This window comes from Panthera tigris, chromosome D2 (genome assembly GCF_018350195.1).
Source record: "Panthera tigris isolate Pti1 chromosome D2, P.tigris_Pti1_mat1.1, whole genome shotgun sequence".
Taxonomy (NCBI): domain Eukaryota; kingdom Metazoa; phylum Chordata; class Mammalia; order Carnivora; family Felidae; genus Panthera; species Panthera tigris.
In genome coordinates this window covers 46660340-46673690 of record NC_056670.1, presented here as the reverse complement: position 1 = coordinate 46673690, position 13351 = coordinate 46660340, and positions in this window count along the sequence as shown.

Below are 13351 nucleotides of genomic sequence, written 5' to 3'. Positions count from 1 at the left end.
TAAGGGATTAAATGTTGGATAAGTGTTGGTATGTTAAAAAAAAAATGACTTGGGGATTGTTGCTCTGGGACCCTTCTGTGTTCTGAGGTTTCCAGTTTGATCCATGACCATTCATAGATCATCTCCAGCTCACACCATGGGGCTCTAGGGAGGATGTCACACTATGGGAGAAGGTCAGAGGTTGGGCTTCAAAGGACAGATGTGTTTGATGGTCCATGAGGAATGAGTCTTCCCAAATAAGGAAGCAGGACTTTATTTGTCTTTGTCTGAAAGTATCTTTTACTTTCATAAACACACCATGAGCAGAGCACTGAGTTAGGTGCTGGGGGCGAGGTTGAAGGTCAATAAAAGTGTGTGATGTGTATATCTCTTCACACAGTCCCACCATTTAGTGGGGTTGGTAAGGCTAGTTCTTTGTTGAATTCTGTGTTTCATGGCACTATTTATGATCTGTCTTCCCCCATCCATTCTTGTCATGGCTTGCTGGTAGACTGTATTTCTCTGCCCACCCTGAGGTGAGGTTTGGCTGATGGAACTGTGATCAGAGGCTTTCATGTGCTTGCATGATGTAGTTGAGAATCTTGTGCTTCTGTCTTCTTCCTTGAGAAAATTGTGCCCCAGTGACATTTGTCCTAGTCTGGAGCCAACCCTACCCAATCCCAGATAAGTCACAGATGCCCACCACCTGGAGGGAGAAATAAATGCTTTATGCTGTAAGCTGCTGAGCTGGGCTGTTGGTAAGCAGAATGGCTGTGGTGGAAGGTGCTAACCCCTCCTCTCCATGGGTCCTTGGAAGTGCGACGGGAAGCACTGTTACTTATGAACCGAGAGCCCTTGGTCTCACTTTGAATCGACTGTGGTCCAGATCCTGGCCATGCCACTCAGAAGCTGTGGCATAGGTGCTCAGATGCGGAGAGAGCAAGTTGTTCTTTGAGTACCACAGAAGGGGCAGCTACTGCGGTGTGAGAGAATCATGGATGGTTTCCATGAGTTGAGACTTGGTCTGCACTCTTAAGTTTCTAGTTCTGTCTGTTATGCACTCCAAAATTTATTTTCTAACAAATTCTCCGGTGATGCAGAAGCTGCTGGTCTGGGGCCACTTTGAGAATGAATGCCCTAGTTTCATAATTGAAGCTGGGTCCCTGTCCCATCTGGGTTACAGTCTGTGGGAAGGTAGAAGAGCGATGCTTCCTCTGATTCCAAGGCCCCAGTCTCTCTCTCTCTCTCTCTCTCTCTCTCTCTCTCTCTCTCTCTCTCTCTTTTTTTTTTTTTTTTTGCCATTATTCTCCACGCCCCTGTTGGGCTCTTAAGAGGATGGTTCTTCCCAAAAGGGGACTGCCCATGAACCTACACAATCCTCCAATGAGAGAACACATTGGCAATTACACATCTAGTATATTCAGGGGTCACTTTTACTAGATGACCAGGCATTTTGTACCTTCTGTTAATTATCTCTCCTTTTTGGTTCAACATAGTCCAGCCATTGGTGGTAGTGGGTGCAAAACTATGAAATATTGAAGATGATTACGTTCTTCTGTATGTGAACCTCATCTTCCAGGCTTCCTTTAAGTTCTTAGTCTGGGACAGGTAGGGCCTAAAGTAGAAGGTAGTTTTAAATTGGATGACTTCAGAGGCGCCTGGGTGGCTCAGTCAGTTAAGAGTCTGCCTTTGGTTCATGTCATGATCTCATGGTTTGTGGGTTTGAGCCCCACATCGGGCTCTCTGCTGTCAGCACAGAGCCCACTTCAGATCCTCTGTCTCCGTTTCTGTCTGCCTCTCTCTCCCCCTCTCTCGAAAATAGATAAATAAACTTAAAAAATAAATTAGATATCTTCAGAAATATGATTGTTGCACTGTAATGAAATGGACTACTGGGACTTATTTTATAGCCCAGAATGTTTTGGCAAATAGTTCCATGAGCACTTGAGAAGAATGAATACTTTGCTATGGAGCATTCTATACATGTCAACTAGGCCAAGTTGGTTGAAAATGTTCAAGTTTACTGTATCTTTGCTCATTTTCTGTCTGCTCTGTTTATCAATTATTGAAGGAGGAGTGTTGAAATTACTGAGTAGAATGTGGATTTATCTATTTCTCAATAAGGTTCTATTGGTTTTACTCCACATATTTTGAAGCTCTCTTATTAGGATCATGAATGTTTATGATTGTTTTGGTCTCTTGGTAAATTGACTTCTTTATATTTATGAAATGACCTTCTCCACCCCTGACATTATTTGCTCTGAAGTCTTCTTTGTTTGATATCGATATAGCCAACTGAAGCTCTCTTTCATCTAGTGTTATCTTGGCATATGTTTTTTCTCACCTTGATCTTTAATCTATTTCTGTCTTTATATTTAAAATGCATTTCTCTTAGCATGTAGTTTTGGTATTGCTTTTTACCCAGTCTGACAATTTCTGTCTTCTAATTGGAAGTGTAAGCCATGTACATTTCATGTGATTTTTTTTATGTGGTTAAGTTCAAGTGTATCATCTTATGATTTGTTTTCTAAGTATTCTTTGTTCCATTTTAACTCTTTTCATGTTTTCTTTGGATTGAATGTTTTCTAACATTCAATTTTATCTTCTCTGTTGGCCTATTAGTTCTTTGTTTTGTGACATTAGTAGTTGCTCTAGGATTTGTAATATACATTTTTAAATCATCAGTACCTTCAAGCGATACTAAACTATTTCACATAGAGCGGTGGTTTTGAATGAGAGGCCATTTTGTGCTCCAGAGAACAGTTGGCAATGTCTAGAAGGTAGAAGACAGGATGCTAAAAATCCTTCAATGCACAGGAAAGTACCTCACAATGAAAAATTCCCTGGTCCAAAATGTCAATATTGGTATGATTGAGAAACTCTGACAGATAGCATAAAGAACCTCATAACAGTGTATTTACTGTCTTCCCTAGTCTTTGTGCTATTGTCATATACTTTACATACGTTATGATTATTATAATACATTATCATCATTTTTGTTTAAACTATGTTATCTTTTAAATCAACTTAAATAATAGAAAAAAAAGCATTACACACATAGCCATATAGTTACCTTTTATGACATTATTTGTTTCTCTGTATAGATCCAGATTTCTATCTGGTATTATTTTACTTCTGTTTGAAGGATTCCCTTTAACATTTCCTATATTGCAGGTCTACTCATGATACATTCTTTAAGCCTTCCTATGTCAGAAAAAGGCTTTATTTCACTTTGGTTTTTGAAGGATTCTTGTGTTGGGTATAAAAATCTAGATTGATGTTTTTTTCTATCAGTACTGTAAAGATGTTCTCCACCATGCTCCTGTTTGCATCGTTTCCAAAGGTAAATCTTCGGTTACCTTTATTGTTGTGTCTCTGTACATAACATGTTTTTGTTTTCCTCTGACTGCATTTGAGATTCTCTCTCTCTCTTTTTTTTTTTTTTTTTTACTTTTTTGAACAATTTGATTATAATATGTCTTGGTGTAGTTTTCTTCATATTTCTTGTGCTTGGGTTTGTCAGGCTTCATGGATCTGTGGGTTCATTGTTTTCATAAAGTTTGGAAACTTATCAGCCATTATTTTTCAAATTTTTCTGCTCCCCCACTCTTTCAGTGACTCGAGTAACACACAGATTAGGTTGCTTAAAGTTGTCCAATAACTCAGGGCACCTGGGTAGCTCAGTCGGTTAAGCATCTAAGTTCAGTTCAGGTCATGATCTTGCAGTTCCTAAGTTTGAGTCCCACGCTGGGCTCTGTGTTGACAGTGCAGAGCCTGGACATTTCTTCTCATTCTGTGTCTCCCTCTCTTTCTGCCCCTCCCCTGCTTGTACTCTGTCTCTCTCTCTCTCAAAAATAAATAAACATTAAAAAAATTTTTTTTAAATTTTCCTGTAAGTCAATGATGCTCTTTTCATTTTTAAAGTTCATTTTTCCCTGTTTTATTTTGGGTAGCTTTTATTGTTTACAAGTTCACTAATCTCTTTTCTTTATAATTTATATTCTTCCATTAATCCTACCCATTGTATTTTTCATTTTACACATTGCAGTTTTCCTCTCAGAAATTTAACTTGGGTCTCTTTATAACTTCCTTATCCTCATTACGGATCATGTTTTCCTGCTTCTTTGAATGTCTGGTAATCTTTGAATGTCAGACATTATGAGTTTGCCTCCTTGGGTGCTGAATGTGTTTTATTATTATAAATCTTCCTGAGCTTTGTCCTGGGATGCAATATGATTTACTTGGAGACAGTTTGATACTTTAAGTTTTGATTTATGATTTGTTTGGTGGATCTGGAGTAGTACCCAGTCTCAGATTAACTATTTGGCATTATGAGACAAGACTATTCTCAGTACTTCTATCGTGAATTATGAGGTTTTCCAGTCTGCCTGGTAGGAACAGGCGCTATTCCAGCCACTGTATAAGCATAGGCATTATTTCCTCCAATCTTTTTGGATGGCTTTTTCCTCAGACCTGGGTAATTTACTTACACAAACATGCTGGTCAACACTCTGCTAAATACTCAAAGGAGACTGTAAGTCTGTAAGTCTCTGTAGTTCTCATCCTTTTCTGGTACTCTGCCCTCTAAATTTTAGCTGCTGTTGTTGTCCCAGATTCTCAGCTCCCTGTTGTCAAATCAGAGAGTCTTCTGGTTCTGTTTGGGCCCCTCCTCTTTGTATTACAGGCTGGAAATGCCCTCAAGGTGGAAAGCTGAGGCAAGTTTAGGGCTCATCTTGATTGTTTGCCACTTCTTAAGAATTTCTATATTTCATTGCCTGGTGTCCAACGTATTAAAATTCATTGTTTCTTGTTATTTTGACTGGAGTTTTGGCTGTTCCATTTGAGAGGGTGAATATGGTCCTTATTACTCCCTCTCAAAATCTAGTTTTGTTATATTCTGATTTTCTCATTATTTCTGACTTCTTAGCGTCAAGTATAGGATCTGGAACTGAGAAAGTGATCAATAAATGCTCACTGGATGGACAGGTGGGTGGATGGATGTTGTGTTGTGTATAGGTTAGTGAATAATTGGTTGGCTAAAAGCAGAACATGGTCCAATTGAGCTGCCAGGACCAGCACAGGGTGACAAAGCTGAGAACCAAAGACTGGGAAGAGGCTAGAGACCACTGGACAGTCAATAGAGTCCAGTGTAATGTCAGAGAAAAAGCCCACTCAGACCCAGTCAAAGAGCTGGCATAGACATGAAAACTAGCCAGGTAGCTCTGTGGTATTTAACAAAGGAGCAAGGCAAAGGAGCAAGACCATGAGAGTGTAAAGTCTGTGTGAAGTTCTGATGTGATGGGACTGTTCCACAGGCACCTCTGTGCTCCCTCTCAAGGTGATAGTCAGTTTAGCATCAGCAAGAGGTATAAACCAGCTACTAATTCTCATCTTTGGCCATCGTTCTTTTATTTATTATATTTTATTTTTTAAGTTTTATTTATTTTTTTAGTAATCTCTACACCCAACATGGGGCTCGAACTTATGACCCTGAGATCAAGAGTCATAGGCTCTTCCAACTGAGCCAGCCAGGTGCCCATGGCCTTGGCTCTTTTAAACAGATCGTATACTGGGGCTAGCTTGGGGTCTATGAGAATGCAAAATAATCTGCATTATTTAAAAAAAAATAACGACTTAGGGGCACCTGGGTGGCTCAGTCGGTTAAGCATCTGACTCTTGACTTTGGCTCATGTCATGATCTCACCGTTCATGGGATCAAGCCCTGCATTGGGCTCTGCACTGACAGTGCTGAGCCTGCTTCAGATTCTCTCTCTCCTCTCTCTCTGCCCCTCCCTTGCTCTCACTCTCTCTCTCTCAAAATAAACACATAAACTTAAAAAAAATTGAATGAAAGGCTTTAAAAAATAGCAATTTATTTGTGTTTTCTTTTTTACTTAGCATAGGGAATATGATGTAGGACCTTGTTTAGCCAGAAGGAGTTGTATCTGTAATGTCAATTTTTAAAAGCCATTGTACTTTGAGAAGGAGAGAGAGAGGGAGAGAGGGGTAAAAGATTTAAGCAGAAACATCTTACACAGTATTTCACACAGAAATAGATTTTCAAAAGATTAATTTATCCCCCAACATGACTCTCTTTTGTGAATTTCCTCCCCTCTCCTGTACACACACACCCACACACCCACACACACCCACACACACCCACACACACACACAGAGACACTCACACCACACATGCGAGTCGAGTACTTAAAGCTCATGGGTGTTGTTGTGAACATGTGTTGTTAAAGCTCAAGTGTTCTTGTTTTCTTGTGGTTTGTTCAAGACATGGAGGAACAATAGAGATGTTTGGAAATGACTGGGCTATTTTACCTGTTGAAATAATGGTTTCAGATTGCATGCTTTTTTACAAAATGTCCAAAAGTTACTGACATCTCGGTCAACCCAACTACTTTATAGACAGCCTATTTTATCAATCAATGTGCAATCAGGACTAATGTTTAGTCTCAGTGTCCTTTTTTTTTTAATTTTTTTTTTAACTTTTATTTATTTTTGAGACAGAGAGAGACAGAGCATGAACTGGGGAGGAGCAGAGAGAGAGGGAGACACAGAATCCGAAATAGGCTCCAGGCTCCGAGCCGCCAGCACAGAGCCCGACACGGGGCTCGAACCCACGGACCATGAGATCATGACCTGAGCCGAAGTCGGACGCCCAACCGACCAAGCCACCCAGGCGCCCCGGTCTCAGTGTCTTAATGAGGCTTAGAATGATCCTTTACTCTTTCTTTGGCAAAATTTGTTTTCTGCATCCTTGGGGAAAATTCCGGTTCTCAGGCATGATCTTTGAATTTTTATGTATTTCTGTTTTTATTTTTTTATATTAAATATGATTTATTGTCAAACTGGTTTCCATACAACACCCAGTGCTCATCCCAACAGGCGCCCTCCTCAATGCCCTTCACCCACTTTCCCGTCTCCCCCACCCCCCATCAACCTTCAGTTTGTTCTCAGTATTTAAGGATCTCTTATGGTTTCAGGCATGATGTTTATAAATTCATTCCTCTTTCCATTCTCCTCTCTCATTTAAACCTTCTGGGTCATTCCACTGAAAGTTTCTTGTTATCCGATGATCACTACAATTTCTCATAGTCCTGAGGGATACAGTACTGTGATTGTCCTTCCTTGCATAAAATCACTGGCAATTTGGGACAGAGTGGCCCACAGGGACACAACAGGAACCTCATGAGAGGCAGACAACATAGGGCCTTTTAATAGTAAAAGGTGGACATTTGGGGCATGGCCCATAGGGGCTTTTGCAGACACCATTCAGTTCTTGAAGCAGTACTATGAAGTGGGTGCTATAAAAACAATGGACCAGTCCCTAATTCTTGAGATACTTTCTTTCCTGGCTTTTGTGACATTTTCTCCTTCCCATTTTTTCTCCTACCCCAGTTTCTCAGTCTCCTTCGCTCGTTTGTCATGCTTGACCTGTAAATGTTGGAGGCTCTAGAGCTTGAGCCATCTTTTTTTTTTCTTAAATTTTTTATGGTTTATTATTTTTGGGAGAGAGAGAGAGAGAGCACGAGTGAAAACAGGGGAGGGGCAGAGAGAGAGGAGACACAGAATCCGAAGTAGGCTCCAGGCTCTGAGCTGTCAACACAGAGCCTGATGCAGGTCTTGAACTCACGAGCCGTGAGATCGTGACCTGAGCTGAAGCTGGATGCTCAATGGATTGAGCCACCCAGGCAGGCACTCTGATCCATCTTTTCTATTTATATATTGCTTTAGCGCCCTCGTGTTGGATCTCATGGCTTCACTTTCCATCCACCACTTGAAGACTTCCAAATTTAAGTTTCTTTCTATTTCAGACCTCTTTTCTCACCTCCAGGGAAGCAGAGATTGTATCTTTGTTACTTGCTGCTGTCTCCTCAGCGCCTAGAACACAGCAGGTGCACAGTAGGCATGGTAAATAGTCATTGAATGAATAAAAGATGAGGAAATCAAGGTTCCAAGATATTAACTCTTTTCCCAGGGCACACATCAGTGACTGAGTCAGGACATCAGGCCAGTCGTGTTGTCATATGGCCTCAAAGTCTGTGCCTTTTTATATATCAATGACTGTCATGAGGAAGCGTCCCAGAAACCCCTCCACTAGTTGCATGAATGGACAGGGAGTGTGCACATGCCCAGGAAAGTGGACCAGATCTGATGTCCTTGCTAAGGATTCTGGGATCGGCCACTGGAGGTGGGGTGGTGGTGTGTGCCCAGAACGCTGTGTGCGGCAGCTGAGTCTTGCGGAATAAGCTAGGCATCTAGCCACACACAGCATGGCTGGCAGTGTGTGCAGAGGACTGGAGAGGTCAAGGTACCGGTTCAGATGCCAGCCCTGGAGTGACGTGGTGTGGTCCCTGCAGGGAGGACACTGTTCCCACAGAACCTAGCTGTGCATAGTAGAGGGGCCTGGCTGTTCTTTCAGGAGGCTTTAACCATGGAGGGACTTTCTAGGACTGATGGGAGTGTGCGGTCCACCATCAGCATGGAATCCGTCAACAGAGAAAAGGTGGATTTCAGCTTTTCAAACCGGGAAGTTTGGAAAGCAAAGAAGCTTTCCAAACCAGGAAGTACCTGGGGAGTGGATGGTCAAGAGGCCATGGTCTGGCTTGCCATGCAATCATGATTCCCTGAGGAGGAGGTTTGGTATCTTGATGGCTAAGGGTGGCAGGCGAACGATACCTGTGGCACAGACTACCTTCCAAAACAGCCTGCGATTTCCAGACAGCACATGGCCCTCAGCTTCTTCCTGATCGAGTCTGGGGATAATCAGACTGCAAAGGGAGAGATGTGAAGAGATTTTCGGGCTCAAGGGAAGCAAGGCTGTGTGTGAGCAGGTGTGGGTGCACAACAGAGAGGAAGGGCTAATTCTAGGTGGAGGCTGCCCACAGGATCTGATGACAAATGGGAGTGGAGAATCGGCAGCTCGGTTAGTTAGACACAAGGCTGTGACAAACCCTTTTCTCTGGGGGCTGGAAACTTCTGAAGGTCCTGCCTCATGGAGATCCTGTCCTGGCCACGCTCTGTGACCCTCCTCTCCCCAGGCTCCCAGCTGATGCTGCATCGCAGGAAATCCCGGGGGATGATGTGTTTGGATGGAAACACCGTCTCCCTGGGAGCTTCGTGTGAATAGAAGGAAAGGGATCCCTGAGGGTAAAAGGTGCATGAACCCCCACACCTTCGATTTTCTCCACCCCAGCACCCAACCCCAAGTCTCCATAGAAACAGACCTATGCAGCCCCAATGCAGCCCTTTTTCTATCTCTTCTGCTGTGCTAGGCCAAATATACCCAAGAGCTGCCCACCACCGTGCACTTGGGCAGCCCCCATTTTGCTTCTTCCGAGCATGCACAGATCTGACAAGCTACAACCTTGTATTTTTCAAGTTTTATGATGTCAAAGATGACTCATTAGGTCGATGCTAGCTTTACTGATTAATCTTACTTATGCACATGTCTTAGTTCTCCCTGAAGGTTTGCCGGGAGCATTTATTTCTGCTACACTAGGAACAAAATCACAGGCAGGTCTCTGGAGCATTGCATATTGCAGACTCCATCTCTTTGGCCCCCACATTAATTTCCTTCAAATGACACCAAGGGGCCAATATGTTGCACACACACCTTTGCTTTGACGAAATTTTTGCTTTCATTTCTAATCATTTGTGTTAAAAGCTCTGGTTTGGGTTTGTTTAGACCATTTGGGCAGGGAATTGATCTCCAAACCATTTCCAAATTGCTTCCATTTTGGAATCTTGCTGAGCCTGGCATTTTCTCCCCTGGACCAAAGGCCTCAATGCCTCTATCAGTCAGAAAAAAACAAAAAGAAAACAAAGAAACCCAATACGCATACCACTCTGGCTGTGATTCCCAACTCCCATCCCCAGTGAGGATTTAAAAATTATAAATTAAAGCTGTGATCCCAAGGCATTAATTGTTTGAGAGGGTTTTGCATTCTTTTCTTGAATGTTATTTTGTTAAATTTGGGATTTACCCTGGGACCTTTGCTAATTTCTGTACCTTTGTTCCCTGGATCCCTACCTGTATCAGTTCTGTACTGACTCAGGCGGGAACAGCCAGCTACAAATAAAACACCACATCTCTTGAGTGGGAAATGTGACACAGTGTAACTTTGTGAACCATATTACCACTGGACTTCACAATAGTTTGGTGTGATAGGAGGGAGATAACCCAGAGGTGGGGGAAAATGTGAGGAAAGAAAACAGCCGAACATGGGAAGGTCTCAGTGAGGATGAGAATGAAGGAGGAGAGGAATTTCCCTGAGGGTGGAGGGTTCAGAAATGGCTCCTCTGGTCTGGAGCTCTGGAAGCCACCACTCAGCACGTGCCAGGAGCCATAGGAGCCAAGGAGCTGGGAGACAAGCCTGTTCCCAGCCCACTCCTGGGGATTCCAGTTCCGGTGGCCTGAAGGGAGCCTGGGAATCGGCCTTTAACAACTACATCCACGGAGCCTGGGAATCGGCCTTTAACAACCACATCCACGATGCTGATGCAAGTGTGCCTCACGCTACATTTTGGGAACCACTCTTCCAAGCTAAAAGAGTGTGCTAGACTCAGGAGGTAGAAGGAAACCCTGGCAGACAGACCCCTTTGGGACCCCACATGCCAGCTTCACATCCATCCATCTCATGAACACTAAACAGAACCACATCTGAGGCATTATTAGGCAGGGAGGATGTGGAGGAACAATGGGTTCTTTTTGTCCCTGCCTTCAGGCTGAGTAAGAAAGGAACACATTTGCAGGCCTTATAACACTGTGTGATCCATGCCCACACTAATAAAGCCATCATGCTGTATTTTTAAAGTATTATTTATGGATCATGGAAACAACTATTAATCAAGAGAAAAAAAGAAGTGCCATGCTTATCTCCTCTGTTTCTTAAAATCCAGACTTCCAAATACTTGAAGTGTGAGTGGCAGATAGGGATATGGTTTGGAGCGTTTGGCAGGTCCCAATGGGTGAACTGAAATGCAAGCCCTTGGGATTTGGGGGAAAAGCCCTGCCATCCTCCACAGACAACTACTCTCTTCTTGAGAGAAAGCTCTTGGCCTGTTACTGGGTCTTAGCAGAGACTGAACACTTAACCATGGGCCACCAAGTTAGCATGTGATCTGAGCACCTAGTAAGAGCCAACCAATTTCCTTGTCTTTATGATCACTACTTCTTTTGAACTTCTCAGAATCCTGAGACATTGCACCTGTCATATCCTTTTCCCACTGTCCCATTCCAGTGCAGGACTGGTGAAATTTAAAAATTGCACTGAGTGAGCACGCTAGGGATTGTCTAATCCTCCTGACCCAGTTATGGGGTCCTCATTGTCCTAAGATCCCGTTTTCAAGTCTGCTTCCTTGAACAACTCCTGAACCTGACTGTTTTAGGTCATGATCCCTGGGAACCAGACTCTCAGGCAGAGGAAGTTTAGTGGAAAGTACTCTTGGTAACCCCGCAGTATGGAAGTGAGGGAAGCAGTCAGAGGGAGGCAGTTCAGCTGGATATGCATTTGCAAGAAAGGCAGCACTAATCCCTTCAGAGTTCTGGAGGTGGGCTGGCCCTTTGCAGATGTTTTGAACTGTGGCATAGAGGCTTTCTGTGCACCTGTATGAGTCAGTCATTAGACGTTGGACAAAGTAGCTCCTGTCAGCTAAGCGGACTATTTTTGTGGAAGGACTCACAGACCCACCTGGCGGTTATTCCCCTAATCCCCAAATGCATATCTGGGAAGCATATACTTGATGGTTGATGAAATTCCCACAGTGGTTCCTTGGCCTATCGAGTACTAAGAGCTCTTGCAAAAGGGAAGGCCAACTAGGGGTTTCTGGAACCGCTGCCCTCCCACCTCCAGGCAGGACAGTAAATCAAAAACAGTGTTGTCCCCTGAGGGAAGAGGCAAAAGGTAGCATCCCAGGGCTTCAATCTGGAGGGCTATGCCAACCCCAAAGCTCCATGTAGAATAAGCCAAGGCCCATGTTGACACTGCACTGTGGTCCAGTTTTTCCCTCTGCCCAGTCTGGTTTCCTTCATTCTCCGTAAGTCTCCAACGCACAATCTCTGCTTTAGCACCTATTTCCTGCGGGACCCAACTTAGGATACCGCCCATGACCTTTTACCGAGAAAAGCAGTTTGTATAATTGTACCCATTGTAAAATCCCGTTTATGCGAGGCAGTAGAGAGGTACCAGTTAAGACTCAGCTTCTGGAGTCCAACTGCCTGAGTTCCAATCCAGACTTGCAGCCGAGTGACCACGGGAAAATTATGCAGTTTCTCTGGGTCTCAGTGAATGTGCTGTAAAATGGGGATAAGAGTTATACTTCTCATCGGTACATATGAATACGTAAGTACTCCTAAGCGTGGTAAGGATTAAATGTTAACATGTGTAAAGCGTTTTGCATAGTACTGACCCATGGCAAGCCTACAACTAAAATTAATTGTAATTATTGTGTCAGATTGTTTACTTTCATATTGCATAGGTACCCGAAGGGTGTAAGCGAAAGTTGACAATGGTTGTCTGTCAGGGTTGGGATTTCTGGGTTTTTCTTACTACTTTTTGGTGGTGACTTTTCCATAATAAAGGAAACATTTTATTTTATTTTATTAAGTTCATTTATTTTGAGAGACAGAGAAAGTAGGGGAGGGGCAGAGAGAGAGGGAGGAAGAGAGCATTCCAAGCAGGCTCCACATTATCAGCATGGAGCCCAACTTGGGCTGGATCTTACAAACCTTGTGATCATGACCTGAGCAGTAACCAAGAGTCAAGCGCTCAATGCACTGAGCCACCCAGGCGTCCCTAAAAGGAAACACTTGCAAGAGAACTGACCCCTGCTTGTACCCTGTCAGTGTGGTATACATTGGCTGGTTCCCCCCCACCTCCACCACAACTTGGACCTTCCATCTTCCTGGCCTCTGGTTTCTGCCTCCGCCAGGTGCTGACTTGAACGCCTCACAGGCACTACTTTTCAAATCCTTCTTCAAATATCTTGCTCTGTTGTTGTCAGGAAAATAGTGCCTGTCTGCATTAATTTCCTATCGCTGCACAAAAAATTACTGGATTTCTAGCAGCTTAAACAGCATCAACTATCAGCCACTTCTGTAGGTCAGAAGTCTGGCACAGCACGACCAAGAGAGCATGACTGTGCAGAGCATCATGGGCTGAAAATCAAGGTGTCAGTGGGATGGAGTTCTTGTCTGGAGGTGCTGGGGCAAACATCCACTTCTATGAACATTCTTATTCTTGGCAGAATTCAGTTCCTTGTGGTTGTAGGACTACAGTCCCTGTTTCCATGCTGGAAGTCAGCTGGAGGTAGCTCCCAGTTCCTAAACACCACCTGCATTCCTCAACATGTGGACTCA